Source organism: Hydra vulgaris, chromosome 07 (assembly GCF_038396675.1).
Source record: "Hydra vulgaris chromosome 07, alternate assembly HydraT2T_AEP".
Classification (NCBI taxonomy): domain Eukaryota; kingdom Metazoa; phylum Cnidaria; class Hydrozoa; order Anthoathecata; family Hydridae; genus Hydra; species Hydra vulgaris.
Window position 1 is genome coordinate 25947501 of NC_088926.1, and position 7304 is coordinate 25954804.

The window sequence follows — 7304 nt, forward strand, 5'->3', positions numbered from 1 at the left end:
CAAAACTTTATTTTTTTTAATTTTTAATTTTATTTTATTTTATTTTAGGTGCTCCAAGAAGTCCTATCGGTCTTGTCACAGAGCACCGCGGAAGTGCATTTAACCAGGAAGTTCACGCCTCCTTCCTTACCGTGACGCGAAAATATGTCCAAAGCTCGTTTTGAACCTGGATCTCCTGCCTATAAAGCAAACGCTCTAACCACTGCGCCACGGCCGCACTATTTCATATTATGTTCTACTACCACGGCCGCACTATTTCATATTATCTTCTACTACAATTAAAAAGTTTATAAAATGGTATGTTTAATTAATTACAAATGGAAAAAAAATTAAAAGTATTCAGTTTGTGGAGAAAATAGAATTAGCCTCAGTTACGTTATATACAAGAAAATACAGAAAACATTTTGTTTTTACGCTCATTTAATATTTAGTATTGTTTCCTGAATTTTTAATGACTTCGCATATGCGATTTGACACACTAGTCACAAGATTTTGGATAGTTTCTATAGATATTTTATTCCAAGCTTCTCTGATACGAGTTTTCAGCTCCAATGTGGATTCAAATTACTTACCATTTTCATCAACCCTTCAAGAAAGTATTTCCCATAGATTTTCAATTGGGTTAAGATCTGGACTGCATGCGGGCCATTCCATTACGTGAATATTTTTTCTCTAAACCAAGCTTTCGTAAGCTTGGAATTATGGATAGCAGCATTGTCTTTCACCCATCAATTCCCCACCATGTCCGAGCAAAGTTATTTCTAATAAGTCAATCTAGTCCTGTGAATTTATTTTTGTTGAAATCCATGCCAGTCGAAGTTTTCTAACAAAGGAAAAAGCCCCCAAACTATAACTGTTCAACCACCAAAGTTACGACTCATCCGAGTTTTTTTCTTTTTTTTCGAAGATCATGCCAGTAATATTGAAAGCCATCAGGATTATCTAGATTGCACTTTTTTTCATCACTAAAGAAAACTTGATGCCATTCTTCATGCTAAGACATGTGTTCTTTTGCTAATTGTAATCTAACTTCTTTATGACGAACAGTAAGTTTTGGTTTTGGTTTACGCTTTTTCCAAACTGTATTTGGATCTTCATGTAAGATTTGTCTCACACGTTGAACAGTTACAGGTAATTGTAAATCAGCACGAGTTTGAGATGTAGTTATGTGCTGAACAGCAGCACGACGTGCAATAACTCGTTTAGTACGATTATCAATTTTACGTTTGCCGCCACTTCCCTTATAAACTCCATAGCTAACGCCAATATTGAAGTAATTATTAACCACTTTTGGAGATCTTTTAATTTTTTTTGCAATTTCCCGATTAGATAAGCCTGAATCTTTGTATGCTTTGATTACTGCTAGTTCTTCATTCGTTAAACGCTTACCATTTCAAATTAAGGTATCAAAAACGAAATGTTAAAAACTTTATGAGCACTGATTTCACAGTCTTTGTTTAACTTATAGATAATAATAAAAAACTAATTCACAAACTCGTATCACTAGATCAAAATATACAAGTAAACTGAAATTAATTATTGATGAGGCTAATTCTAATTGTTACCAAAAATATCAAGTGTTATACATTTTATGGTTTTATCAAATGTACCGCAATTTAATTATGCTATATTATAATCTAAAAAGTTGTTGTTTGTAACAATAATTACATGTGTGTGGATACAAAAGATACACCGCACAAATTTGCTTACAGATTTACAAAATATTTGATCAGTACATGGTGAGGATAATTCTATTTTCTCCACTATATACTTTAACGATGATATTATTGTTGATTGTGGCTTGTAAATATGTTTTTATTGTTAGTTTTATTCTTTGTTTTTAATATCTATTCCTTTATTTTTATTTTTAGTATCACCTACTGTGACTAACACAAGTAAATTTATACATTTCTGTAGGCTTTTTATTTATTGCTAAATATAAGTCGTAGATGTTCGTTAATTTTTTTTTTTTTTTTTTGTAACCAAGTTGTTTGAAATATAACATGTTGCTCTTAGGTGATTATAGAGTCTATTTTACATTATTCTTTCCAGCAAATTTTCGATCTTCAGATTTAAATACTTTAAGTTTGTATCTAACAAAATACAAATGAAAGACCAGAAACGTGTAATAAAAAAGGTTCAATCACATCAAGTACTAACTTGGTGATACAAAATTAATTGTGTTAAAAACTTTTTTTACTTTTTTTACTTTTGTCTATAAGTCTAGTACAAGGAGCAGAATGAAAAAATTTTTTAGCAAATTTTAGCCAAAATTAACAAAGTAGATGTTTAGTTTTTTTAGCTATTATTGATATTATTAATAAGCATCGTAAGGCGATGTTTTTATTGATAAGCATCGTAAGGCGTTTTAAAAAAGGCTGCGGAATGCGTGTTTTTAATTTTCTATTACAATACAAAAAAATATGTTTTTTAAATACAAGTTTAATTTTTATAAAAGTTTTTAAGGTGGTTCCTATAGAAAAAAAGTCGTAAAAAAACAAAAAAATCAAAAAATTTATAACTGTTTTTTGTTTAGAATTTATTGCTCTTTCATAAATTTTGGAAATTTTTTAATTATAAGTAGTCTATATGTGCTTTAACATAGGGTAAACTAGGGTAGAGTAAACTGTTTTCGAAATTTAAAAGAAAATTATTCAGAAAAAAGCCTAACATCTTGCAGTTTTCAAAATTAATACCATTTAAAGTATTAGGTACAACATGAAATAAAATACTAAGATTAAAAGTTATTATTATAATACTAAATAAATATACAAAAAAAAACATGTTTACTAGTTCACATTACCCCCACATTGGGGTAAAGTAAACTACTTTATCTTTAACTTTTCTGTGTTTATTTTTTTTGATAAACTTTTTCTTTAATTTGTATTTTGCCTTGCTCCTTGGTCTTTCTTTTAAAGCCTTTATTTTTTTCATCGTTTAATCTTTTAAACACATTTTCTGATGTAAGACACTCACCTCCATAACGTCTTTTTATTTTTTTTTGTAGGTCATTTGTTGTATGAACAAACATCGCCTTTTGTGGCTATTAATTGTTCTTTCACTGTTTCTCTTATGGTTTTATTTCCATTAAAATAATTTACGTCTGAAATTATTAGTTGATTTATTTTTTCATTGTTTAGGTCTTTGTCTACTGATATTATAGTTTCGTTTTTTGACTTGTTAATAAAAAAAATTTCACAAGTATTGTTTTGATCATTGCCATTAGTGTTCAAAGTGATGTTTTGAGGGATGTTATTGTCACAACTATTTGTTTACTGAAAAAAAGGTGTTTATAGGTTTTGGAAGGAGTTAACTTGTCAGATGATATAGCATATGGATCAAGGGGAAAAATTTCAGTTTTGGCAAATGATTTTACGAAACGAGCTAGCTTACAAGAGGTATCATAAAGTTTTTTTTAGTAAAGATGGAAAAACAAATTTCATAACCACCTTCTGCTTCGACTCGGTATACCAATTAGCCCGAATTTCACGCCATACATATTTAACAGCTACAGCCACTTGATGTGACTCCCACATCAAGTGGCTGTAGCAGATGCAAACAGTGTGCTGTCAAACACAAAATAGTTATATAATATTTAATTGTTTTTTAACAGTTTCTAAAGAAATATGACTCATATAGATAAGCAATTAGCCAAATTAGGTGCATATGTTAGAGCATTTTACCTACTGAGAATTAGATATGTGATACCAAATTAGGTGCAAATGTTTTCCATTGAGATTCTTTTTTTATAATGCAGTTTCTTGACATTATATAAATATATTATATTTCTGAAATAAATTTCAAGAAAATTTCTCCAGCAAATATTTATTTTAAGAGTAAACACTTTATTTAAGTAAATACGATATGTATATACAGTTCTACTACAAGTATTTGATGAAAAAACATAACAAAGAGATTAGTTCACTTTACCCCCATTAGACAAAAAAATGAGGGGTAAAGTGAATTAAATTTATTTACTAACTAAAAACTCAGCTGTTTTATATCATGATAAAAACTACAAATTTAGTAAAGCAGCATTATATTATCTTTAAAATGTATATAAATAATATAGCTGAAATTTGCATTATTAACAACAAATCTTAAATTTAGTAAAACCTATTGCAAAGTTTGATAACATAATTTTAAAACTTCCTCAAAACTCGTTTTTTAAATTGGCTTTTACATCAAAACAAAAGCTATATTTTAAATATAATTTTTTTTTTAAACTTCAAAATGTTGTATTAGGCAAAAATAATGCTAAAATACTAAGCAAAACGTTTTTCAAATGTGATTTTTTTTTAATATTGAAAAATAGTTCACTTTACCCCTAGTTCACTTTACCCCAGTTTACCCTATACGTAAATAAAAATTTTTTTTTTAGCAACATCATAGCAACGGTTATAATCTTCTAAACAAACGAAGTTTTTAATGTTTAAACACTAATTTGTAATAGTTTTTCTCATATTATATCGTATCTGCTTTTTTTATTCAGTAAATTGTTAGGAGACTTAAAAACATACTCTCAAACATCAAACATATTTCATTATATTAGCTGGTTTTATTACCGAATAGTTAGTATCCTTGCCTTGTTCTACAAGAAGATTTATTGAAAATAAATTAAGTTTATTGTTTTTAAAAAAATATATTTGAAATTAATGGGTAATCTATACAATTGTCAAAGCAAGAAAAACATAAGTTTATAAATAATCAACACTCAACTAAGAAAAGTTTAATTTCATTAAATGCTGCAAGTTTTTTAAATAAAAAAACTATAAGAGAAGTGAAAATTGCAGCTTAAGTACCATCCACTGATAAAAACGAATATACAATTTTAATTGACTTTCAAATGCTGAAAAGGTTCATTGAGCAGACAGCCATATAATCTGATTGTGAGTCTAGAGATGTGACATCATGGAACATACTTGGTGCAACCCTCGGAATTATGGTCGGCATTTGGCAATGCTGACCTAACCGCCAACTTTAAAGTGTTTGAGATCGGCAAAAAATTGCCGACCTCGTATCTATGATTTTTATCAAAGATGTGTTTTTCTGACTTTTGCTTCAACTTCAAACAATATATCTCACAAAACAATTGTGCTGTAGAAATTTTCACTGAATGTTTAGTTACTGTATATCTATGTCATTCGCCAAAATCAAGGTTCAAATAATCATTTTTTAGATATTATGATCCAAAACTGTTAGGACATTTATAATCAAAAAACTATTGTCATTACAATAAGTTTAAAAAGTTTTGTAAGAAGGAATTTCAATAACTTTGGTGAATGTTTAACTTATTAACATTGAATATTTGGGCCGAATTTAAAGTTTTTTTAGTTATTTAGTTTCTAATAGTTTCTACGTTATTTGGTTTAGAAGGTATTTACCTAAATTGCATCAAATTTAGGTAAATATTGTAATAAAGAAGGATATTGTCTTTTTTTTTTAATAAAAGATTTGCCTATTAAAATATGAAGAACCAAAAAAATATAGTATAAGAAGTTTAATAAAAGATTTTGGTTTTATCAATAGGAACCAGCTTAATATTGGAAAAATTGAAGTCAAGTTGACATTAAAATAAATTAATTTCATTAATTCTTAATGAATACTAATAAACGTAGTATTTTTCAATTATTTTACAATATCTTATGAATAAAGTTAAGAACTTAATGTTATGGTCGTAAAATGAAAACTTCCAGTTTTAAAGCAGTAAAATAATAATTGAAATTTAACAGTTATTCAAAATAATAGTGATAGTAAAGGAATTCCGTTTATCAATGTCATATATTTGGAATATAAATTTTTCTTTTTCTTTGCAATCGCAATCGCAATATATCAATAAGATACTTAGACATACTTACCAGTCACTCGTTCGGTTTTCATGATCTCTCGAACTTTTTCTGATTCGCTTTGTTTCTGAAATTTTCGTTTATAAAAGTGCTTAAACTGCTACTTTTTTCTAAAAAAAATTATCACTTTCGTTCTCGACTTAATTGTTCTTTTTTTTTTTTTTTTTTTAAGTTTTATCAGCTCGTTCAAATCAGAAATTTTTAACAGAGTTAACGAGAACTTTTTTTCTTTTAGCTCACTTTCTTCCCAGCTTTCATTTTAATTATTTATCTTTTCTTAAATTATTTTGTCTCGATTAATCTAACTTTACTTGTATACGTATGAATTTCCAACTTTATTTGTATGCGTATAAATTCTAAATTGCCTTGTTTATTGCAAATGATTGCATTCTTAACCTTTTCTTCTATTAGTTAATGAAAAGTAAAGCTTTACTATTTAAATGTCTTTTCTACATTTTCCAATCTATCATTCAGTATTTTCAAGACTCCACTTATATTATTTTTCTGCTGTTTTAGCACCAATTTTAATTATTTTTTGTAGTTCTCAAACTGTCTTGTAATTTTTAATATTTTAACAAGCGTATTATGTAAAAATTGAATTTTTATGACAAGGTTAAAAATATAAAGCACTTTAGGTTAAAAATTATAGCATGATGTTTTACTTATTGTTTTTAATCTGATCTTTCTTTGGTGACAGCTTAGGGTTTGTTGCGAAAGGTCATTTTTAACAACTATCGCATTATTGGTGATATTCTTATATTAATGAATGGTAACACTCATACTGAGTCCTCTATATTACGTCTTTAGTTATATAGTTGCGGAAACTCGTAGAAAATTGTATTAAGTTTTGTCATCGAAATTTTTTTTTAATTATTATTTTAGAAATATTTATAGTTTATTGATTTATGACTTGTTATTTAGTTATTACTTTTTTAATTATAAAAGATCAAAAAACTTACATCTTTTAATTAACCAAATTTTTTATTTTTTTTCAAGTCAAAATATTTTCATTATGTTATCTTTTATCTGTATTTCATATAATATGAAACTTATTCATATAATATGAAAGTAATGTTAATGTATATTCGTAATGTGAATGTAAACTCATATAAGGGGTCGTCCGCAAATTACGTTGCGCAACTTTTAACCATTTTAGACCCCTCTCCCTCTCCTCCTCCTCCCTTTGTCACAACATTGTAACACTTTAGTAACAAGTTCCGTAAGAATCGTCACAAAACCACTAACCCCTTCCCCCCCCCCCCCCTTAAAGCGTGACGTAATATATGGACGACCTCTTATATGAATGTAATGGGATTTCAGGAAGAAGTGGGGGAATGGGGGTTGAAAGAGGATAGATGAGATTAAGACATTTCTAAACCGTTGAACTCTCAGGTAATTTTCCACAAAGCTTATTTAAAAATGCTGTTCATATAAAATTTGTTTGTATTATCAAATAAA